Source organism: Vicugna pacos, chromosome 35 (genome assembly GCF_048564905.1).
Source record: "Vicugna pacos chromosome 35, VicPac4, whole genome shotgun sequence".
Classification (NCBI taxonomy): Eukaryota; Metazoa; Chordata; class Mammalia; order Artiodactyla; family Camelidae; genus Vicugna; species Vicugna pacos.
In genome coordinates, this window is record NC_133021.1 from 33,653,164 (window position 1) to 33,677,586 (window position 24,423).

Genomic DNA, 24,423 nt, shown 5'->3' on the forward strand with positions numbered 1-24,423 from the left:
GTGAGACTCCCTGCAGAGGTGTGAGGTGTGTCCTCATAAAACTGGATTGTTGGGTGGTGACTTACGCCCTGGGAGGAGCCGTGGGACAATAGGACCAGGTGTGTTTGAGAACTGAGTTCGAGTCCTGACTGCCACGTCTGAGCTGTGTCACTGTGGGTGAGTCACTCAACCTCTCTGAGCCTTCGGTGCAACATCTGTGAAAAAAGGATGATACCTTCCTCGCAAAACTCTGTGAGAATTCTCTGAAGTGGGCATTCAGCAAATATTAATTTCCTTTTCTTTCAAATGTAGAGAATTTAACTTTTCTGGGGGCAAAGAAAGGAATGGCCAGGAAAAGACTGTCTAGGAGGCCGGTAAGCAGAGAGGGCAAGTTTGCTAGAAACAGTGGAGCAGGACCGGTGCGTCTCGTGGCCCCGGGGTCGTGGGTTCAGCTCAGCGCTTTGGAATCAAGTGGGGCGACGCACTGTAGACACGGAGGAGACCGGGGGGATGTGGAGACCCGACTGATGATTGTCCCCCAGAATCATTTGTTTTCAGGATAATTTGCTTTTTGGGTAATTTTATATTAGTTTACGTAACATTCACGAATGTTATCTTATCCACGTAGTTAATCCAATGAAGAAACTCTCAACATCCTTATTCTCCAGGCAGTTTGTGTCCTGCCTAAGAATTCTCAGGCTTCAGTCATCTGACTGCAAGTGTCTCTGCTAAGGAGAGAAGGACACTGAGGACAAACTCCAAGGAAGGCACTTGCCCTCAGGAACCTCCCAGTAAAAGTAATAAAATCTACAAATTGAAGGGTGGTGTCGCCTCAGGGCTCATAGGTCCAACAGGCGCTGAATGCTTATGAAAGTATATCGACGTGGTGTGTGCATGACGCGGGAGCCTGGGTTTGCAGGTTGCTTCTTGGTTGAAGCCCTTCTATTTGCTGTGTTCTAAAGGCAGAGAAATACAAACAAGCCAATTTTAACTTAGCTGTCACTTCACACGAGCAGACTGGTGGAAAGGGGTCCTGTGTGGGTCGCAGGTAGGAGCTCTAAACGCTGGAGGAGGTGTAATGCATCAGCACTTGGAGCACGATCATTAGCATTCAAGGGAATTCTACAGGCTGCTCACGGTCAGTGCCTCTTTTTCCAAAGTGCAGAAAAACATATGCATTTTGCCTCCTAACACTCCACAGAATGCGTTTGGAGCAAAACTCGGATGCTCAAGGAATTGCCAAAAGTTGTTTGCGTGTCTGTCCTGTTTTCGAGCTGCAGATTCAGTAAGTCAGAAGCAAGAACCCAAAGGATGAAGGGCTTAAACAGCTGGGGCTGGGATCTCGCACAAATCACCTTGGCTTACAATCTTTTTGGCAGCTCATTCAGTCTTTAATTTTTAAATAAATTTGTCCGATTTATTTTTTTGCCTAACACTCCTCTCCACAGAGTCAATGGGGCTTTATCATCATACACTTTTTTTTTTAAGCCCCAAGTGTTTGGCTTAGAAATGAAACAGAAAGTTAGTATTTGAGATGCTCCGCTGCTTCCTCAAGTACGCCAGGTGAGAAGCGCCAGGTGAGCAGAGTCGGGTCGGGTGGGATGGAGGCCCCCAAGTGGGATCTCTGGTGGGGAAATACCTTCCTGATGCTTTACATGCGGAGCAGGGAGGTGAGGTGCCCTCACTGTTTTATAGCTTTTGGAGTCAAACCTAAATCAAGAGACAGAAGTCAAGATGACTTAAGAGGTCTTGGAAAAAAGGCAGGTCTCTTACAGAATTGCATGTTTTTATACGGCCTTTGCAGAGAGAAAGTTGTGATTCAGGGTCTGTAATTTTTATTTACAGACTTTCAGTTCTGCTCTTGCTTGGTTGAAACCATTGGTTCCGTCTTTCATTTCCTGTATCGCTGAGAGCAGCTTCTCTGCATTCCTACGGGGTCCTGATCGGCCCTCGGATGAGCAGGGCCCAGTCCGCGGCTTCTGCCTGCACAGGGCTGGGGGGGTTCTGGTTCACGTCGGGGGGGCCCCTTCCCAACGTGGACGTGAGCGCTCTGATGCTGGGATGCGTGGAGAGAGGGCCCGTGTGGACTCCCACAGCCATGCATGTAACTGAAGACGTGATACCAAATGCAGAAGTCGACAAGGGGAGAAAATGCCATTTCATCTGCACGTGGAACTATGGTTTTGTACCAGAGCGAACATCAGAAGATTCAGGGGAACTTGAAAGTTACCTGAGGCCTTTGGCTTAGAGATTAAAACTTCATTTTCTATTCATTCTAAATATTAGGCAGATTCTGACTCCTCAACATGCACGAAAAGAAAGGAAGAAAAGAAAAGAAGAGAAAAAGAAATGGCATATTTTTGTGCACTTTGAGAAAGAAGGAACGGGTTATTACCAGTCTTCAGTATTCTCCTTAACGCTAGAAATTAAGCTCGAATTCCTTGAGCAGAAAACCAGTTTGTAAGAAAAGTCCTGTGAACCCAGAGGTGGAGAGATGGGGGCCTGGGGGCTCCCTGACTGTGCTGGTCACACTCTTACTGTCACGTCACGATTAACTACGTCCCCTAGCCTTCAACATGTCGCAGGTTTTAGAGGACACATCGCTCGAGGGCATTCTGAGAATTACCTAGCACGCATTCGAAAAAGCAAGCAAAATGCCCCCTTTTATCTTTTTAAGAACACAGTGTCTCAATTATCTCATCTTGGGGATGGACCAGGGGAAAATCCAGAAAATGTGAGTTCTGTTATCTGGCCACTGAGCCCCGTTCTGCCTGAGGTTTGCCTCTCGAATCCATCTCAAGGCTATATGGTGCATCCTGGGCCTGATCCTAGGGAAAGGAAAGAGGGGGTACAGGGGACACCAGCACCCAGAGGACCCCGGAGCCACCCAGCTTTCACCCAGCCTTCCTCGGATGGGTGGGACGGAGATGCACAGAGCTCCCCAGCCTAGGGAGCAGGCGCAGGGGGAGCAAGAGCCCCCTTTTCCTCCCAGGTCACACCTGGCCCTAAAACCCCCATCAGGAGGAAGCAGCCTGGGGACACCACAGTGATAAACGTCTCCCTCACTGACTGTTTTCCTAAGCCCACAGACCTCTCCCTCTCGCTGTGTGTCCTTCACTCCTGGGTCCCCTCAGGGTTCTGCTCTTTCTTGGGTGTGCTCCGCGCTGGGAATCAGCGCCACTGTGATGGGGAAGGTGCTGGGGGAGGGGGAGGGCCAGCATCGCTCCCACAGACCCGAAGGCTCCCCCTGCGAGGGCGGGAAGCTTCTCCTACCTTCCGGGACCGACAGAGTTTAGTTACCTGCACGTCAGGTGCGCGTGGCACCTGCTGCACATGTCTTTTAGTAAATGGGTCTCCTGTTACCCATTAGAGAATCCTGTCCTCCTTTTTAGGGGAAATTTCTCTCGTAGGAAAAATTTAAAACGCTTGTTCACTCAACATGGTATTTCAACTTCAAAACTAAAAAAGAAGAAGGGCGTGTCCCCATTCTGTGCGGAATAAGACTTTGGCTCTGCAGATGTGAATACGTATGGCCGTTAGCCCCCTGACCAAGGGCAGCTGTCACTTTTAGGTCCCCTTCAGGAAAACGACGTCCCAGGCGAGGACACAGGCCACGGCCAGGGGCAGCGCTTACAGCAGGTGATACCCGCTTCTCTGTTTCTGCACCTTTCTTGTCTAATTCAGTGTTTGCTCTTTGCTAAGAGTTTCTGCTCTGCTGTTCTTCCAGACCCCCTTCCGCTGTAGAGGTGGAAACTTGTGCCAGGCTTTCCTTTATGAAAACCCAAGGTCTGCTTCTGCGTAGCTGAGAGGCTCCCCCCACCCCACCGACACCTCCTCTGCCAAGGACAGTGCTGGCGTTTAAGAACAAATCTCCAGGAGAATGAGGGACTGTGACTGTCCGGGAGCTGCAGACCCCCTGCTCCATGTGCCTCCTGGGGAGACACTGATGGCTGCCTCGGGGGAAGGGCCTGGGCCTGCAGGACAGGTTGGCACAGGTGTCCACCTGTCTGTTTGTCTTTCTGCCCAAGGAGCAAAACTTAGAGGTGCAGCAGGCAAACAGACCCAGGAGGACCCCAGCACAGCGGTTCCCAGGCTCTTCATGAGAACGCTTTTGTCGTTCGATCTGTGACTTCTGCTCAGTCAGGAAGCAAAGCGGGACTGTCGTGCAAGACTGGATCATTTCTGTTACGTTAGTGACATCTTTGCATGGCTGCTCTTTTGGGAGCCTCTCCAGTGGGGAAGTTGTCTAGAGTCCTAGGGAAAATAAACTCTCCCCTCAAATTCTTATACAGTGGTGAATGCAGGTTAAGCGAGCCCACTGCCCCGACCCCCTTCCGTGGGAAAATTCAGACACTTACGTCTGCCAGTTGCGCCACTGAGTCACCCAGCAGCCAGGTATCCAAGCTCACACAACGCTTCTTGGGCAAGTCTCAGCTGAGTCAGCGGCCATAGGTCCCACTCCAGACAGACAGCGAGGGGAAGGTCTGTGGCTCCAACAGTCTCATCCCGTCCTTCTTCTCTGTGGGTGAGAAGGTGCCTCCTGATCACAGCCAGTGACTCAGCTGGCCAGGATGATTAGTTAGCTTCTTGGAACATTCTTGCATAAATCTCAACCCAGAAAGCTTGGCAAGACCATTCTGAAATTTTCAACTCTGCTGAGATGATGTCTCATGGAAGTGAGCTCCCCATCCCTGGAAGCACTTAAGAAGGGGCTTACCTCTGGGTGAACAGGGGTTTGGCGATCACTCAGCTGGCTCTCAGGCTGTCCTCCCTGCAAACCTCACAGTCTGTTATGACGTGAGGTGTGTCTTCCCGCGAGGCGGGGGGTTGACCTCATAGCCCCTCCTGCCTCCTCCAGTTGGGATGCGACCAACAGGGACCGCCTCGGCTCCCTCTCCAATCCGCGACAAGGCTGGGAACAATAGGAGATCTAACAGAATTGCATTTGCTTTTATGGACTTATTCTGATCAGCCCCAAAGATCCCATGGTAATACATGATTTTTGTGAGTCTCCCCGAGTTTAGACTCGTGTCTGTGTAATAACTCAGGTACAATGCCCCCAAACCGCAAAACAAGAGCGGATGTTCATCCAGCGCTTATCATGCACAAGACACCAAGGTCGGTGTTTCATTGTATTTAGCACTCTTGGAAACGCGGAAGTAGCCGTTATTGCTATGACACTGTTACAGAGGAGGGAACTGAGGCCCGGAGGGCTGTCCGAGGCCACAGAGGACAGGCACTGACTGTACTCCGCCGCTCCTGCCCCAGCGGGTCAACACGGTCAGCCCTCTGACCCAGCAGGGCCCTTCCCCTTCATACACATCTACGTGTGCACACGGGTATAAACCTGTAAACGTTCGCAACAATGACCACCAAGGTAGTTCTCACGTACATACAGATCATACGCGACTTAATGTAAATTTAAGATCTCTTTCTTTCCCAACAGTTTAGACTGTTTCCACCCTCTTGACATTTCGGCCCATGTAACTGGGGGGGGGCCTGTAGGGAGATCTGTCACATAGCTAGCTCCGACCCACTTGATGCCAGAAGCACCCCCACCCCTCGCTGTGACCACCAAGACGTGTCCAGGGGCAGCGAGAGGAAGGGCCCAAATCACCCCCAGATGAGAACCACTGGTTTATAGCTTTCAGGACCGTTTTATTCTTGAGGTCCCATTTCTTAATCTGAGACGTAGAATGTGTTGATGGCAAATAGTCCAACAGTTGCTTGTTTGACAGGAGGAAATCAGACCGTCCTCTTCCATCTTTACTCACCGCGCATCCTGAGCAGCCATCTCGGAGCTCAGCAGGTTTTCTCTCCTCTTCCCCGAAACCAGGTGAGAGATTCTCTGACTTTCCATCAGGCTCCAGGGCTGACGCCTGTTCCAGATCTCTCAGGACACTGCTCATCAAAGGTCCAGTCTTACCCAGGATCTGATAATGTTGCATGGCGTTTGTACTAAGTCTTCAAACTTGTTTTTCTTCTTCTCTTTTGGGGAAAAAAAAAAATCTAGATTCGTTTACCAGTCTTTCCTGGGCTGTGCCAGTACCAGCAGGCTTCTTCCTTCAGAATATCTAGAAGAAAAATCCTTAGAAGAAATTGATTTTAAAATAGGATGGTTTTCTCAAGTCCTCAACATGGTTTTTACTACACAGACCATCTGCGTAACAGGTCATGAGACCTAGTGAATGATGAGGTGTGTATCGATAAAAGTGTGCGTGGCACCTTTACACACCACGGGTCTGCTACAGATGCTCCCGTTTCAGACCTCTGGACAGCACCCGCTCCCCCAGAGCAGGACTGACCTGACGACCTGTGGCCCAGCCAGAAGCCGAGCCCGTCCTGTCCTCCCTAAGGCCTGGGGGCTGAGCAGGAATTCCTAAAACCACCTGTTGCCTTTCGACTACAATTCCTCCTTCATTTCTAGTGGTTGTTTTCGTTCAGCGTAGATTTATAGTATCAACTTGTAGTATAGTATAGTAATTTCTCTCCCAGATCCTGCCTTACACATACAACTTCTGGGCTGATTTCTGCCTGCTTCCAATTGAACACATATCTGAAACCACACTGATATATACCCTTGAGAAATTTGTAGACTCCAATTTCTACTTAAACTCGGCCTGAGTGCTCTGTTGTGGGTTTGTGTTTTTCGTTGTTGTTTCTGTTTGTTTGGTTGGTTGGTTGGTTGGTTAGAATGGGGCTTTTTTCGTATTAGGGGTAAAAAGATGAGGTCAAATTAAAGAGGACGTATTTCTAAAATTTTTGTTTATTTCTAAGATTTCTAAATCTTTTAAAATGAGGCCTAAACTGAGGTAAGAGATTCTGTGTTATTTTTAAGTGAGGTGAGGAAAAGTTTTATTATTACATCTATATTTTCTTACAATGGATTTTTTTTATGAAAAAGACTGTGAGTAAATTTAATGGGAAAAAATACATTCTAAAATAACTCCTAAAATTCTCTTACCATTCTGTACCAAATTCATTATTGATTAATAAGAATCAAGGAACAACGCGACAGGAATACATTACGGTGGAAAAGCCTGCACTTGTATCAGAGAATCAACACCCCAGACGTCCTCCTCTACAGTGACAACTGATTACCGTAATAGCGTTTCAAGGTACACCACTCAGAACTCCTTGACACAGCGTACCACTCACAGTGCAAATTTCCCCTAGTCACCGACATGGTGTTTACACAGTCAGTTACGATATTTGTGCCTTGGACCAGACCTCATAACACATTTGGCACCCCGCTTAGACTGAACATCAGACCCAGGGTTTTCTCACAAAATCGAGCAATGTGACATCGTACGCTCTGCTCGCATACACTCTGATGATGCAAGTGTGTTTCCCCATTTCTTCCTCCATTTGAAGAAAAACAAACCGAGAAGCCTGGAATCCGTGTTTCCCATCTGGAGGCGCCGCAGCCTGGCTCTCACGGCTGACCTCAGAGAGTGAAAAATCCTCCTCCAGGAACTGGGCTTCGGTTGACGTGGCAAAGCCTGCGCCCCTCTCCCGGGAGCCACAGGACCCTGCGACGTGGAGCCGACTCCATCCGGAGCTGCCAGGAGGTGATTCCCATGTTGCGGGGTGGGGAGCAGGAGGGGAGGAATGTGTTTTCATTATCAGAAACTGTTTCCTGTGTCCAAATGTGATTTCTCTACGCCCTGCAGTCTCCACTCAGTTGGAAGCGGAGGAAATCATAGACGCACACAGGAAGGGTTCTCTCCCAGGTTTAAGATAAAGCCTGAGTCCGCTGTGTCAGTCAAACACCCCGTTCTGTCTCCAGCTCTCTCTCTCTTTCTCCCACCACCTCACCTTCAATCTTGCCCAAAGCATTAAACAGTCACTGTATGTTTTAGGCTAAATACGCCATTCCATTTATCTGCAAATTTTAAATATATGTATTATATTTTTAAAATCTTTTTCTTTGGGGGGAGGTAATTAGGTTTATTTATTTATTTATTTTTTAGTGGAGGTCCTAGGGATTGAACCCAGGACCTCCCGCATGCTAAGCACACGCTCTCCCACTGAGCTATGTCCTCCCCTCAAATATATTAACAGGAATGCAAGTGAAGTGACCCACCTGAAACTTGAAAACTTTGCCTGTAATCCCTCCATCCCACGACAGAGAGGTGACAGACAGACAGACAAACATGACAATGTAAGTAGAAAATGTCCAGAAGGAAGCCAAAGAATAGCAAAAGGAAGAGAAAGCCTGGCTTGAGTTCCCCTCTCCTGACATCCAAGTCACCACAGAAGGTTCTCCACATACATATGTTAATCCAACATTCCTTCAAGCTCCAAGCCCAGACGCGCAAAGCAGTGCCAGCGCCTTTGCTAAGCAAATGTCAGCTATCGGCGGCCTGAACAGAGGGCTGTTTCCAGTCCCTGGAGTGACGATCTGCGCTGGGGAGGAAAGGCCAGCCTGTTTGTCTCCTTCAGCGTTGACTCGACCTGTTCGAAGTGAGAAGCCTGGACGTGAAGACTGTGTGGCTGAGCCGGGCCCCTTCTTTGGGGGCCTGACCCCGCCTAGGGGCTGCCAGCTGGGCTGAGGGTCAGCTGTCAGCCCTCAGTGGCCATTTGCTTCAGTTGTTCTCCGGTGTCACTACGCTGCCACGAAGGAGGTGGTGTGATGCAGTTTTGGACTCAGTCTTAAGCTCAAACAATGGGTCCGGTTGGCTACCATTTTATTGCTATCCTCAAAGTACCTTTGCAAGTTTAATTAATGGGAAATCAACCGTAAAATTTATCTATTAAAATCAAATACCGGGGGGCTGGATTTGCTTTTGTTGTGTATTTCCTGGTGGTTCAGGTCTTTCTCCTCACTGTTCCCAGCTGGGTTCCCTGACCCTGTCCCAAAGCTCAGGAACAACTATTTTTAGACCCAGGCAAGCCCCAGGGCTTCAGACGGTAAATCATTAGCTGTGACTTTAAAAATAGTCCTTGAGCCACTTTGGAAACATTGATTTCTCCACAGCATGTGGACTTGGATTTATATCCCACCTTTGCAGCTCAGTCCCCATAAACAGACTGAACCCAACCACCAAGACTGCCCACAGCGGATGTCTCAGGGCGGAGACAGAGCTGTAACAGTGGGGCTGCACAGCGTTTATAAAACAAACGTCAGGCATGGCCACAGGCCTCCCCCAGGTTCCTTACTCAGCACCACACAGGCCGGCCGGCACCCAGTCGGAGTCAAGAGTCCACGCTGGACTCCGGGCTTCATATTTTATTCCATAACGTGCGGTCAGATGAGGGCGGAACTTTACCTCTTAGAAAGGCCTGGATGTTCTGAGTCTACACCAGCGAAGTCTCCTGCAGAACTTCTGCCACCAGTTGCTGCCTCTGGTGTTTCATAAACTCGCCAAATTTCAGAATGATGTCATTCCGGACTCCTTGTTTGACAGAGAGGAAACTGAGGCCTAGAGAAGGGAAGGGACTGTTAGGAAAGTTGCGGCAATATCGCGATGGCATGAGAGGGGTCCTGACTCTCGCTGAGCCATACTGTGAGCATAACGTTCTGCCTGACGCAGACGGGGGGTGCTTCCCACGCAGTTCAGCAGAACACAGGAACATGCATCTGTTAGAGCATCGCTGCCCTAGATGCTGTTGGGGAGATGAGGTAGCGAGGAAAATTCAGAGTCTCTATGATCACGTGGCACAATTCTACACGTGGTCAATCTCACCTTTAGCAGGGGGGTAGGAGAGGAGTTACTGCAAATGTTACACTTTTCATCAACGCCAACGATTCTGCTTCCAGAAAAGACTCAGCTTTCTGCTGGTCTAAAGGACATTTCAAAAACGGAAAAGGAAAAAAAAAGAAGAAGAAGAAAGAATAATAGGATAAGAAGAAGGAGATTTTGTTTTGGTGCACTTTTTTTCTTTTCTTTCTTTCTTCTTTTTTTTGAGTAGAGGAAGCCCTCTTTCACACCAGATTTAAAAGGAAGGCGTTTTAGAAGCGACAGATGCAAATACCCACCTCCACTGTTTGTTCAGCTTTGGCCAAGTTAGAGGTCAGTTTCCAGTTGTTGACAGGGAAAAGGCTAGCGAGCAAAATACCTTTATCATTAAATATTATCTTGTGAAAATATTTACACGGGTGTAAGCATAGAACATCGTGCTAATAATGGGACACACACATTTGGAAACTGTAATCCAGCCCCACGAAACAATACCCAGGAAAAGCGTCTGTTTTCCTCCCTCCCGGGTGTGCACGATGCTTATAGTTCAGGCTTTGCAGATGTGTGATGGACGCCTACTTCCATGGATTACAATGGCTCTTGGTCAAATAGGATCCTTTTTATTACTTCCCCAGATGAAATGCAAGAGAGCTTGGAGTTTCTGTGATAAAGTGTCACTCCTAACAATCAAACTTCATTAAAATTACATTCCTATTTGGTGAGCATTCTTGCGTTCCTCCACTGTTGCTCTGTCGCTGCTCTTCTATGGCTTTTCATAGTGAAAGAGCAGTGCCAACAATCAAAGATAGGGTCTTGGGTGCCTTGTAACTAACTCTCCATTCCCTGAGAGCCTGGGGGTTGCCCAAGGCCCTTCCCAGTGGAGCTGACACTGAGAAAAGATTCATGTGACAAGGAGGAGGGGAATTGGGGGGAAAATAAAGTAACTCCTTTTTCCCCTGGGAGTTCCAGGACCTGGCTATGTGGACTTTCCACACACACGTGAACCAAGCTTTGCACCCAGGGGCGCATGGTGCATCACTCTGCCTGATTTTGCAGTCTCATCCTCTTCTTAGTCCTCAGAGTTCAGGTTCCTGCCACGGCCTCTTGGCTGAGTCTTGGGCCAGCGGTCCCCAAAGTCCCCTTCACCCAGCTCACCCAAGCCAGGCCAGCTTCCTAAATGTGGCTTTCACCCTCCTCCTCCAGCCTGAGAAGCAAAGAATTCCCTTTGTCAGATTCACCAGGCTTCAGGACCTGACCACCGGCTTCAAAGTCTTCCCGAGTCCTGATTGCTATTCCCATACTTGCATCTTCCTCAGCAGGAAAGCTGGTCCCTAGGCCTCCCACGTTGGTTGTGCAGACTCTGGCATCCACGCCTTTGCCCCAGCACGAAGGGCTTCCACCCGGCCACGTGCACCGGTGGGCCCTCGTGAGCATGACTGCAATGACTGCATGTCCCCACCTCTGCAGACGTGCACTGTATCTGCCCCAGGGTTTCACCTTAGGGTTCTTGGACCAGCGGTGGGTGAGAGGGCCATTTGCATTTGTACTGCAAATATTGCCAGGAGTTGACAGAATCATCGGAAGTCCCTTGCCACACAGAAAGTGGGCATCCACTTTCAAATAAAAACGTTTTTGAGACAGGAGGGAAGGGGGCAGGGCCTAGCCATTAAAAGGATGACATAGCCATTGAGGATGGGACATAAACTGGTTAGAACTGACCCGGCCCCACATGGTGGAGGATCTGACTTCTAGAACTTGAGCCTCGTTACACACTCATTGTAGTGGATTAGCTGCCAAATGACACACCCACAGGTGCCATGACAGTTCCCAGGCTGACCACGAAGGGAAAACAGCGAACAGTGGGGGGGGTGCCCAATCTCTGGAAATCCCCACCCCTTCCCCAACATAGCTGGAGCAATGTTGTTAGCCTATGAAATTGCCAAGCCCATAAAAATTAACCAGCACTGCACCCCAGCCTCTGGGTGCCTGGCCGCGTTGTGCCTGTGGGACACGTATCTCTAGGGCCACTCTCGCTTTCCGAGACCACCCCATCTCCCAGGACTGCCTCTCTCCTTCTGCGACGGCCACGCTATGTCTCTGGAGTGTGCATCTCCCTGGATAAATCTCCTTTCACTCTCCCTTGACTTGCTCTTGTGTTCTTTCCTGCATGAAGCCAAGGACCCTCATCTGGCGGGTCGAGTCCTAGGGACTCTCCGAGACCTGGGGCATGATTGTCCTCTCACGCCCCATTTTTCCTGCAACATTTTCACTTATTTTCAGTCAAGCTCGGTGAAGACCAAAGTAAGCGGCGTCAACTGAAATAAACGCGCAGCCTAAAAGTTAAGAGTTACGGTTTATTTGGCGGGAGGACTCGAGCCAGGATGACAGCCGCTCAGATGCTGTGAGGGACTGCTTGCAAGAGGTAGGGGAGGAGCTAGGATATATAGGAGCTTTACAACAAAGACCTGGTAGTTGGAACAATGAAAGATTGCTTGTTAGCTAAAGAAAATCAGACATCTCAAGTTAAAGGTATGGGAGGAAGCAAACATTTGGGCTCACTGAATTCATTCTTTTAACAGGCACCTAGCTATCTAGGGCAAGTGTCCTGTCCGTTCTTATTCTGCGTCCGCTCAGAGGGCATCACTGCAAGTGGTTGCAGAGACCAGGCTGCAGGCCTGTCCTCGCTGGGGGGGGGGGGGCGGCAGCCGCTGATGACCTGGTTTCAGCATTCTTTGTTTACTGATACGATTGCAGTAGTTTCGTTCACAGCAGCAACGTGTGGCTGGCACTCCTACCTCCTGGACTGGACTGGGAAGTGTGGCCTCTTCCAGCCTTCTGTGCACGGAGGGCAGCACCTGGCAGGCATGGTGGGAGACCTCGGCTCTGCTGTTCGGTCAGTATGTATTAGGTGGAAAGATACTGTAGTGACATAGAGGTTTAAAAAAAAATCCATCAATCCACGTTTTGCAGTCGTTGAATGTTAAAAAGTCTTTGCTGTTAATTAAGGTGGGGAAACTCAGGCTTAGGTGGTACATGGCCTCTCTAAATGTCTCGGCAGCAGAACCAAAGAGGGGCTTATGTGCAGTCTCCCACCAAGCTGTCCCCTCAGAAGCCAACGCCTCTGCATCTCACTGGGTAAATTATAAACGCTTTTGACTAGTTAAAAAAATATATATCCACTCTAAATATCAGATACTGGGGGAAAAAAATAAAGGGACAAACGGACAGTAAGTCAGCATCCAGCAGTAACAGTACTTACAGTTCCTGGAGAATTCTCAGCCCCTTTCTCCTGTCCTCTTTGTTTAACAACAGAATCTTATTTCACCTGTTTCGAACCTGACTCTTTCATAAAATGCTACAGATATCTTGTCACATCGGTGGAGATGGTGCTACATGAGCACTTTAAGATTGACATGTTATGCTTCTGAGTGGATATTGTGAAATCGTGGTTTACAATCAAAAATTTATTTGGTCTTCTCCCCCCTTTTCTGGCACAGCTAAAAACTCTTGGAATTTCCTAAGTGATAAGAGAGATAAAGGTGTTATTTGTTATGCTAATGAGGTAACTTTTGGAATGCCCCCTAGGTTACCTAAGGCTGGAGGCTGGTTGCTGGGAGAGGCGACCACGTGATGAGAGGGTTAAATCTTTCTGTTCCACCCCCTGACCTCCAGAGAGGGGCTGCTGGTTGAATCAATCACCAATGACCAATTAATCTATTTTGCCTATGTAATGAAGCCTCCAGAAAACCCCAAAAGGAGGGGGTTTGAAGAGCTTCCAGGTTGGTGTGAACATTTGGAGACTTGGGGACAGTGGCACTTGGGGAATGCTGACAGTTTCGAGCCCCTCCTCCACATCCTGCCCTATGCATTTCTTCCATCTGGCTGCTCCTGAGTTATATATTCATTAATAATAAGCCAGCAATCCAGTAAGTAAGGTGTTTCTCTGAGTTCTGTGAGCCACATTAGAAGATTCATCAAATCTAAGGAGGAGATCTTGGAAACCAGTGATTTACGGTAGGTAGATCAGAGGTACAGGTGACGATCTGAACTTTGACTGGCAGCTGAAGGGGGAGGGTAGTCTTGTGGGCCTGGGCCTGCAACCTGTGGCATCTGATGCCATCTCCAGGTCAATGTTGTCAGAACTGAGTTGAATTGTAGGACAGCTACTTGGTGAGAGAGAATTGTTTATTGGTGGCGTGGGGGGGGGACCCCTACCCCACCCCAAACTCGCCCACCATGGAATTGTGACCAGACACAACAGATGTAATCTCTTTTATCATCTCCATGTTGATGACCATTTAGACTGCTTCCATTATCTTTTTAAGGCAAATATTTTTCCACATCAGTTTTATATTGGTGCTTCTTCTCTTTGATGATTGAGGATTTTGCAGCTCATGAAGTCCTAATTAACTGAGAATATTGGTTCTAATGAGTGAGTGGCAATCAAAGAAAGGGCAGTAACTTGAAGCACAGGGAGAGGGCCGGAGTGGAGCCGGCTCTGGGGCAGGTGAATAGTGAATGCATGGACGTCTCTGCGCAGGCAGGTGGCGGGGACCTGGGGTAAGTGAGAGAACACAAACCCTGATTCGTTGGTAATATTTTGTTAGATTATAAAGTTGGGTAGTGGTTGTAAGATTTTTAGGAGTAAAATTTAATGTTTTTACATCCTGATCTAATGAGGAGCTTCATTCAAAGCTGGAATTGTTCTACCGTGATAAAGGGTGGCTGGATAACCCAGGGGTCAGACTTTCAGCGCTCCAGGTCTTAGACAAAAGACTTACTCATGGTGTATCCACCGCACCTAGCGCCAGCTCAGGAGCCCACTCAGTGCTCCCTGATGTCCCTTGAATTCGATAACTGTCCTTCCTGTTCACGGGGATGCTTCACGGTTCTGTCAGCTTTATGGATAAAGATATTCTGTGAGGTACAGTCATTGTTTCAACCTTCTTCCTCCTCCTGATACTGATGGTAGAATTTCAAAATGTCAAATAGTTATTTACATTAATTGAGTCTGAAAGCTAACTGCGAAAAAAAAATGACACACAAAATGATACCAAAGGGTAAAACATAGAGACAACTATTTCAGGAAAGATTAAGAAAAACAAATGGGAATTTCAGCCAAAGAAAAATAAGAAAACAGAAACTATAAAAGAAATAAAGCAAGAATATTTTGAAACTTGAAGAACATGAGTCTTTAGACCAAAAGACCCCCCAGAGACCCACATCTAGACGTGTGCTTATGATGTTTACATAACCAGGATTTTAAAGGAGTTACTAAAATATTCAAAACTTGAAAAAAAATCACATAAAAGATAATTGCATCAGCAGTACCAAGTGAAAAATGCAGTAAAGCAAAGCTGTCATATTATTGACCAAAAATTATTTCAAAATACTGTTTGTTGGATGTAGCTACTGGCTTTTCTTCTGTGCTTGCATTAAGGAAGATATTTATTCTTTTGTTATTTATTCTTTTAAATTGTTAACCAATACATTTAGATACACTCTTGCTATTCAACCCATTCAGATATTTTATCAGAAGAGAAACGCTAAGCAAATGACCATGTTAGGTTTCTCCTAAAACTTCACATCAACAGAACTTAGTTTGGGTAAAGAGAACACATACCCTGGGATTTTTTTTTTACCTCTGACAAATTTTTGTCTGTTGACACATGTAACTAATAACAGTCTTCCTTAAAAGCTTTACAGATTTTCTGGTTTCTTTTCTGCAAGTTAAACTATTTTTACTAGCTCATTCCTTCACGCAGTTACTCCACAAACATTTATTGGGGGCGTAACATGCCATCCATTGTGATAGGCAACTGTTGTATAAACCAAACAAATTGCATTTTTCTTTTTTTTTTTCTTTTTTGTCTTATAATCTAGTGCCAGATGGGGGCAGTTGTTAGAGAGACAAATAAGGAAATAGATAATTAAAACCCAAGTTGATAACTGCTTTGAGTGGGCTGAAAGGCTCCTGGGATAGCCATCTATTTCAAACTGGAGAGAGAGACAGCACAGGAAACGTCCTGGAGATGTGGAAATTGTAGCATAGTCCAGCTTTTTTTTTTTTTTAAATAAAAGAAGTTATCTGATTGAAAGAAGGCTAAAAATTGAAAGAATTTTCCACACAAAGGAAGCATCCTATTCAGAGTGTAGATGCCGGAGGGTTTGTAGTGTGTAAGGACCACTGCTTGAATGAAAGGTCAGAGGTGGGAAATGGGAAGAGATGCAGCAGAGCTAGCTCGCTAATGCCTTGTCGGGGAAGTAACTTGGACTTTATCTTGAAGGTCATGGGAGCATGTTTTTGGGGGGGGGGCAGAGTCCAATGTATCCTTTGTTAGGAAGATACTCAAGCAAGTAGAGTACTTAACACAGGGGCAACACTGAAGGCAAGAAAGTCAGTTAGAAGGCTGCTTCCTCCGCACAGTCAAGAGAGATGGAGACAGGAATATGAAACCAGGAAAGAGAGAAATAAAGTGATTAAAGAGATATTGATGTGACGAATTTGAGAGGATTTTGTGGTCAACTGGATATGGGTTTAGGGACAGGAAGAGAGCAAAAATAATTCGGCGGTGGGGGGGTGTATTGAGGTGCAAACGCACAGATGGTATTAGATAAATGTACAAGGTCTCAAAGGAGAGACCTGGATAGAGCTGGAGATGGAGCTCTGTCTACATACACTTGGTGACAACACCATGGTAACGGTCAAGATCACCAGGGAGAACGTGTGAAGTCAGCCTGAGAGTTGGGTAGGAGAAAAGGATTCCAAGAGTGAATGAAACTAGGGAACAGCAGAGAGGGAGGGGGAGAGTCACAAGAGAATGAGTACCATGGGAGTGAGGAAGAGGGCTTCAGAGCACTGAGACTGGTTAGCAGTACCTCATCCTGCAGAAAATGCTAGAAAGACAATGACAGAACTTTCCGTTGTATTTTGCAACAAAGAAATTATTGGTGGCTCTAGCAAGAATAAGACACAGTAGCTACAAACAACTCCATATTTGAAAACGTGTAGAAGAATTTAAGATATAGGCCTCATCACCTTTTACTTGTAGAACATGGTGACGGATTCTGATGTTGAAACCCTTTTGTCTAGACAAGTCGGGGACAATACTGCAGTGCATTTCCAGATCTTCCCTCCCATGGGAGGAGAGGGAGATGCTGTTCCAGGTCCATCATTTGGTCATCTGTCCTGGCCTCACACAAGTATACGGAACTCTCCTAAGAGACGCTGAAGCAGAGACTGTCACCGCAATCACCCGCCCCGCTGCGCACGTTACAGAACATTGTAACGTCTGTACTTCATCTGGTCCCTCCCTGGCCCATGTCCAACACGCTGTCATGGTTTTTACTCTTATTGTGCTGAGTTATTATTCCTCCTGGGACAAAAATACAGTCATTTTATTTGAATTTTTTCACTCATTTCCTTTTCTCCATCTTCCTCCCTCCCTCCTTCCTTCCTTTCCTCTCTCCTTTCTTTTCCCCTTATCGTCATTTCCGTTTGACATCTCAGTCTTTACAATTCCGTCACTGAGTTAGTGCATTTTGAGAGCCTTCTAAATTTATTCTATAATCTCCATATTTGTTCTGCCTTTTTAGTTGACATCTCTTCATTTTACTAGCTTCAAAACTCCTCAATGAAAAGCTAAAGGTAATGAGCATGGAAGGAAGGAGTTCTCAGTGGAAACAGACCTCACCTTGAACAAAGGATCCATCAGATATCTGCGGAATGTTTACTGTGTGCTTTGCGCTCTGATAGACTCAGAGGAGGGATGATAATAAAAAATGCTGTGCGATTATTATTCAATGTAATGGAACAAACAGTTCTACATAAACTTGTGAGATAATTAGCAAGCACAAAATTTCTCTCTATATATATCTACATATATATAATCGTATACTCTGGGTTTATTCCATGAGGAATCAGTTCTTGAAACAACAGAATAACTTATGCAATTAAGTATTGGATTATGCTGACATATATGAACTTTTACTCACTGTGGTGAGCTGGAAAATTCTTGGGCTGGATCCAGGGCTCCCAAAGCCCAAACTGTTTCTACCATAGACTCGGCCACACTGGTTGGTTCCAAAGGGAGGGCTGACCATGACAGAGGACACTCCCTAGAAATATACAGTCTTATAGCCGGCTAGTGTTCTGGCCTCAAAATCTGCTGTGTTTTCCTGGAGGTCTGGATTTGATCTCATGTAAGACAAAAGACGACTCTGGGAGAGACCAGGCAGGCCTAAGAGGCTCACTGCCTGCTGCTTTCCTCTGGGTAACTGCCCTGGTTTGGTTTTCTAAGGAGGGGGAGACTTTCCCACGTGGGAACACCCACAGTTCCTAGTGTGCTATCGGCATCAAGGAGAACGAGAGCTTCCCAAAAGACTGAACCTCAAGACTTCACCACGCAGGAAGCAAGAAGCCTTCACACATCATGATGTGGATGTGAGGATCTCTGCTCCTGTCGCCGGAATCACCTTTGACCCATCACAAGACATCACCAACTCTCCTTCTCATCATGCGACATGAAGCGGGGTGGGGATGTCAGAAGAGCAGTGTGGCAGTGCCGTTGGATATGCCGTGCCTCTGTCCTGGAGCTCGGCATCTGCATCACCCACAGTCAGGTTAAGTATCAGGTAAATGTGAAAAGATGGTCAGTTGGTTATCAAGCCTATTCTTGACCACAGGCGGCGTTTCCCCTTTCACACTGGGTGTGCGCCCAGGGATTGGAACCTGCTGAGCTGCAGGCACCCTCACTGTTCCCACCATCCTCACACTCCCTGCAGTCATTGGGACCCACACACTTCATCCCTCCTCATAGCCACCTGGAATGTGAATTTTAGGAACTAGGTCACCCCAGGAAGATAGAAAATATAAGACATTTTAAACTAATGTGAGTTTGCTTCTTACATGGTGTAGAGTAGTTTCTATTCCTATGCAAACATTTACTTTTCTGCTGACAGTGTCTCAGATCACTGAACACCCATAGAAAGGTTGCAAAGAGCTGTGCTTCAAAATGTTAAATTTGGTTTGAAAAAATGCTAAGGTGGGACACTCACTCTGCTCGGGTATCATTTGGAATGGGAAATAACTCTAAGCTCCATGAGTGCAAAGACTATTTTGTTTACATAAATCTTTACAGTGTCTAGCACAGTCCTTAACACACAGGAGGTGGTCATTCATTATACTGGAATGAATGAAATTTTAAAAAGGGAAAACACACTTGGGGTTTGAGGGTGATTCTTGAGCACATAATTATTAGATATGTAGTTACAAGGTTGGATTTTTCTGATAGTCCTCTGATGATCTTGTTAGGTTCCTGGGGGCTGCACTTTGACTTGGGATCTAGTATGAATCTGGTGTGGACTATGCCAATGGCTTTGGGCTGAACACAAGAGGACACTGTACTGATTAAGCCCATCCGGTGGGTTTTTAAATTTCAGTTATTGTATTTTTCAGTTTTATAATTTCAGTTTGGTTCTTTTCTATAACATATTTCTTTTCTGAAATACTCTATTCTTTTCATTTGTTTTGGGATATGTTGTAATCGATTGCTGGAGCATTTTTATGTTATCTGCTTTCAAACTCTTGTGGATAATTCCAGCGTTATGACTCATTTCCGTGTTGGCATCAGTCGATTGTTTTTACTCATTTGAGATCTTCCTGGTTCTCGCTATGCTAGGTGATTTTTTAAAAAACTGCTTCCCGGAGTTTGGCCTACCAGGGATCCCATTTCAGTCCTGTATTTTTGCATGCAGTCACCCTGTTTAGGTTCAACCCACGGGGCCGTGCCTACGTCTGTGGGCTGTGGTTCCAACAGCTGTTTAATTCTCAGAGACTTTTGTCAAGCTGTGGTCTGCTTGGTTTGTCTGGAGACATGCTGATCCATGCTGGGTTGCCTGAAGGGGTGGCAGGTGTTCATATGGGATCCCCTTTTGCTGAAGCTCTTGTCTCCAGGTGGAGAGGGGCTTTCTGGCTTCCTGGGTTGCTGGCAACCTGCCTCTGCTGCTCCCTGAATCCTGGTGACCCTAAGCAACCCACCTTTTTCCTCCTACATTTTACTCTTGTCTCTTATCTCGGATTTTATAGTTGCCCTTGCCAGGAATGAGTAGGGAGAGATGGGTCTACATTACCATGTCTGGACTGGAGCTGGAATTTAATGATAGTCAATGAATCTCCTTCCTAGATAGGATACGAGAATATGCTGGGGGTGGGGGCAACGTGGACCTGGCTCTTTGGGTTGGCAGAAAAAAGAACAGTTCTAGGTGTGTGTTGGCTGCCCACGCTCACATCTGGGAGGGGTGCCCACACCTCTTCCTCCTACCTTCTATTCCCAGGCAAACAGCCCAGGTGATTGGTTCAAGGCCTCCTTATCAGGAGATAGCGAAGGAATAACTTACCCTGTAAGGAGTAAACAGTTTACTCCATAAGCATCTTCCCTTCTTTATTGTTTCTTGTCACTTTTGTACACAGGTATTGCAAGATTCTGAAGTCAGGATGTGCTTGTGGGCCCAGAAGAGCGAGCGCAGGCAATTACTCCTTCCTCACAGGGCATCCAGGATATCAATGCAGCACCTGCTTCTTCACTCCGCTGGACTGTGTTGGTCTTCTGTGCCTTAGGTGAAACAGCCCTTCTCCCAGTCTGGAGCAGTGACCTCCTGTGTTCTGCCCTGCCCGAGCTCTTGGTCGTCTCTTAAAACTTTCTAAGTCCCATCAGTATCTCAGAAGGGGATCTTAGCACCAAGATGCAGACTGGTTGGAAGCTAGCTGCTCAGGTAGAGATTTTCAAGTGTGTAAATATAAACCATGCTGAGGCACCCAGAAGCATAAGCCCCAATGGCCCAACAGAGCCGGATGATCTACAGGTGGCCCCTGGTGACAGCAAAACCTGGGGACCCAGACGTAAACTAGGGCCTGATGTAAACACCCCGGACTTCACACCGGGCCCTGCCCTAACCCGCGCGCAGAAGTAGACCCTGGCACACGGGCAGACCCAGGCCCAAACCGAAACCTGCGGCCAGCCGTAAACACCCCCACATACGCCCGGGGCCCGGTAGTAAATCTCTCACACGTAAGCCCTCCAGACAAAAATCCCTAGACGGACACCGCGGGGGCAACACCCCCAGGTGGAAATCTGGGGCGCAGACGTGAACGGCCCTTCGCCGTTACCCAGGGCCCAGTCACAATGCCTGTCACAAAGCACCCCAGACGTAAATCTTTAGACCTAAACTTGGGGTCCAGTCGTAAGCCGCCCAGACATAAACCCCCAGCCGGAAACCCGGCGGTCAACTTGTAAGCTCCCCAGTCATGGCCCCCGAGTCGTAAACACCCCCTGAGTCGTAAACAGTCCCAGTCGTAAACCACCCCAGTCGTAAACAACCCCCCTCGGGTCGTAAACACCCCAGTCGTAAACAACCCCCCCAGTCGTAAACATCACCCCCAGTCGTAAACGCCCCTGTGATAAACCCTCCGGTCGCTAACCCCCGAGCGGAAGCCCCGGAACGCAGGCCTCAGACGCCCGTCAAGGCCCTGGAGCGGAGATGGAGCCGGCCAGGCCCAGCGCTCCCGTGTCAGACCCGACGCCGACGCCGGTCCGGGCGACTCCTCGACCCCAGGAGTCTCTGACGGGAGCCCGCCCCTCAGGAGGCCGCGCCGCGGAGGAGCCGCTGACAGGACAGCCTCTGCTGACAGGACGGCCGCCGCCGGTGAGTCAGCGGTTCTGGGGGTTCTGAGGGCTGCGGTCGTGGGGGCGCGGCCTCGGGTGCGGGCGTGGGGGCGACTCCGCTCCGGGGGTGAGGGCCCGCCCGGGGGGTGGGTGGGGGTTCGGGGCGGGACTGTCCTGCCTGCAGCCCCTGGGAGCCCTCGGCCTCATCCGGCTTCTCGGAGGCCCCGGGGCACCGCAGGGCGGGAGCTCGGGCCCTCCTGTGGGGCGTGTGGGCCGGCGGCACCGCGGGGGGCCGGGAGGTGCCGGTGCGCGACGCTGGTGCGCCCCCCCCCACCCCGCAGCGCCGGCTGCCCCTCGCCCTGGCGGCCCCGGGAGGGGTCAGCGGGGTTGAGTGGTGGCAGGGGGCGGCACTCTCGGGCGGCTGGCTTGGCGGCGGACGCGGGCAGGGCGGTGATGCCCCGGAGCGGGAGGAGTGGCCCCAGAGGGAAACGTCCCCCTGGGCGGCGGCCGGAAGACCGCAGTTCTGTGGTGTCAGAGGATGTGTCAGAGTTCTGTCAAGTGCAGTAGACTTGTGGCTCTTTCTGCTGCCGTTCCCGGTATCCAGAGAGTACTTCTGCGCCAGACTCCGTGCCTCTGACCGCCGCTTCTGCTCGGCGGTGGCGGTGGTGAGGCCCACCGGCCGCTCGGCGGGGGTTCCGGGGCTTTGTCACAGCTGTCTGTGGCGCGGGAACGCCGTCGGTAGCGTGGCGGCGACCACGTGACTGGGGCCCTTACTCTGGATCAGGGCCCGGGCTTAGTCCTCATTTCTCCCTAAGGCCTGCCCTGGGAAGTAGGCGCTATCGCGCATTAAAAGTAGTGAGGGCACGGAGGTTCTGGGGCCGCGGTGGTTTGTCCGAGTTCGCCCAGGGCGCCAGACGGAAGTCAGCGCCTGGATCTGCGCCTCGATGCCTCACCTCGTGGGCGCGGCCCGTGGCCCGGCCGGGATTCCCGCCTGGTGTGCTTCCTTCTTCATGGCGCCTCACCCGTTTAGTCTGGGTGGAAGTGTTCTCTTTCACCCATCCCTGTAATTTTAGAAGTGTGTTTGAGTCTTTTAGTACCTGGAGGATTTGAAGATGGCAAGGTGGGAATTAAACACCTTGTTAAGAGGCTTAACGTAGCTGTACTTCCGGTTCCGCTGGCTGCGTTTTCTTTCCAAATCGGCTGGTTGGTAAGGGTGGAGCAAAGCTCTTATCTCTCCGCACCCTGTCCCTTGTGGAAGGCAAATGCACTCCCATCTTTACTTTATCATGGATTGTGGCTTGTTCTTATTTATCTAGGGAGGGTCCCTTAAACAAAAGCAGTTGTGAGCTAGTTGGGAAAAAATACATTGTGACATACCTACTCTGAAGTCTAGTGATGTATTAGATATCGTTTTCTATAGGATTATTACAAAGCAGAGTGTGTATAAAGTTGATTGACACATTATAGTGCTTTTTAGTGCTTACATGAAATATAGCAACTATGTTTTGAAATCTTTTTTTTTGTCACTTGGGGATACATTAAAATATTTTTGCTGATGACATGTATTCATTGTAACAAATATGGGAAATGCAGAAAGGAAAAAAAATCAAGAAAGAAAACAAACTACTTGAAGACCCGCCATCCACAGGTGGCATCTATGAATACTTTGTTGTATGTCTTCCTACACCCGTCTGTCGGCTATACTTGGATGTAATTTAGATGATGATTTTTTCCCCCTTGACATCTGGTGGTCATGGGAGAGTTTGATTTTAGCACTTTCAGGAAGCTGTTCTGTGTAGTTGTAAAATGTACAGGAGCTGGATTTAAAATATGCATCTCAACATTCTTATAAAGAAATGAGTAAAGTTAAGAACAGAATATAATAAACATCTCATCATTCCATCACTTAGACATGAGGACTGTTGTTTTTGTCTATGTATTTTCTCATTCTTTCCATGCGTATGTATTTTTCTTCTTAAATGGTATGGTTTTTATAAGTCAGTGTAATATGAATAAGTTTACATACCAAATAATTCTATCACTTTTACTTGTTTTTCTTAGAAGCATTTATTTTATAATATCAAAGAAATGAAAACATATTTTTTGTTTAATAAAAAATATAATGGGATAACATGATTATTGAGAAAAAATAGTCCTTTTAGGTCTTGAAGAAAAAAAATAACATAAAAGCCCACCATTTTGGAATAGCCTTTTTTGCTGTATATACATCTAGGAACTATTTTTTTTCCCATGTATTATATTCATATAAATATTTTTTCTCACAAAATGAGACTGTAATATATACTGTTAACAGATTGTTCAAATATTGATCAAATATTAAGTGAACATACTTAAAGTTAAATCTTTGAGTATATTCATAATGATTTTATTCCACTTTGGAGTGGAATAATTGGACCAAAGGATTTGCTCTTTTTTAGGTTTTCATAGGAATGAGCAAATTAGTTGGTGCTAGTATGTTTCAACTTGTCTGCCCCTCAGTAGTGTAGGAGGTTCTTCGTTTCCTCCTATCTAGGGCAGCTTTGGTTACTGTAACTTATTTTTAACATTTGATAATTTCATAGCTGGGAAGAGCGTAAGTATTTTCTCTTTCAAAATCACTTGTTCATATTCTTTGCCCATTAGTCTATGGAGGTCTATATCTTTTCAAATTTTATCAGTCATTTATGTTCTAAGAATATTAACTCTTTGTGACCATATGTATGGGAAACATCCCCTCCAACTTTTAAATTGTTTATCAGATCTTGTGGCTACAGGAAATTTTCATTTTTATGTCCCTTATTTCTGGTAAGTTGACTTTCAGAATCAGCTTGGGAAGGTAAGTTGGTTTCCACCTTTCATAAAAAGAGAAAATCTCATTGCCAAGTGGCATGTCCTCAGCTTGAGTTTTTATTTAATTTTTTTAATGCTCTTTCAACATTTTTAAATGAAAAAAAATGAGATAAAATAAATGCGTCTGATGTGGGGATGGCAGAGGTGTTTTCTGAACTGATAATACAAACAAAAGCCTCATTTTTGGTTTAAATTGGTAGAATAGCTTATTTTCTCTATGGCTCACCCCTAAATCAGTTAGATCTCCA

The 24,423-nt window shown here is 47.4% G+C and overlaps 2 long non-coding RNA genes across 3 annotated transcripts in view; one reads left to right on the forward strand and one right to left on the reverse strand.

The window, feature by feature from the left end:
- Positions 1 to 21,004, reverse strand: part of LOC116277037 (uncharacterized) — a 28,442-nt gene extending 7,438 nt beyond the window's left edge. The window contains exons 1-9 of one of the 2 annotated variants that reach the window (XR_012067047.1): positions 20,061 to 21,004; positions 17,658 to 17,780; positions 16,702 to 16,856; positions 14,444 to 14,624; positions 12,922 to 13,179; positions 12,458 to 12,581; positions 9,252 to 9,404; positions 5,754 to 5,967; positions 4,338 to 4,891 (exon numbers count right to left, since the gene is read on the reverse strand). This is a non-coding gene — a long non-coding RNA (uncharacterized lncRNA). Of the gene's footprint in view, positions 1 to 65; positions 195 to 4,337; positions 4,892 to 5,753; positions 5,968 to 9,251; positions 9,405 to 12,457; positions 12,582 to 12,921; positions 13,180 to 14,443; positions 14,625 to 16,701; positions 16,857 to 17,657; positions 17,781 to 20,060 lie in introns of both variants that reach the window. The other variant, XR_012067046.1, reaches the window with a different exon arrangement.
- An 81-nt stretch (positions 21,005 to 21,085) lies between these two features.
- The window catches only part of LOC140691429 (uncharacterized), a 151,237-nt gene continuing 147,899 nt past the window's right edge, over positions 21,086 to 24,423 (forward strand). Inside the window, exon 1 of the long non-coding RNA XR_012067048.1 lies at positions 21,086 to 21,365. This is a non-coding gene — a long non-coding RNA (uncharacterized lncRNA). The remainder of the gene's footprint in view (positions 21,366 to 24,423) is intronic.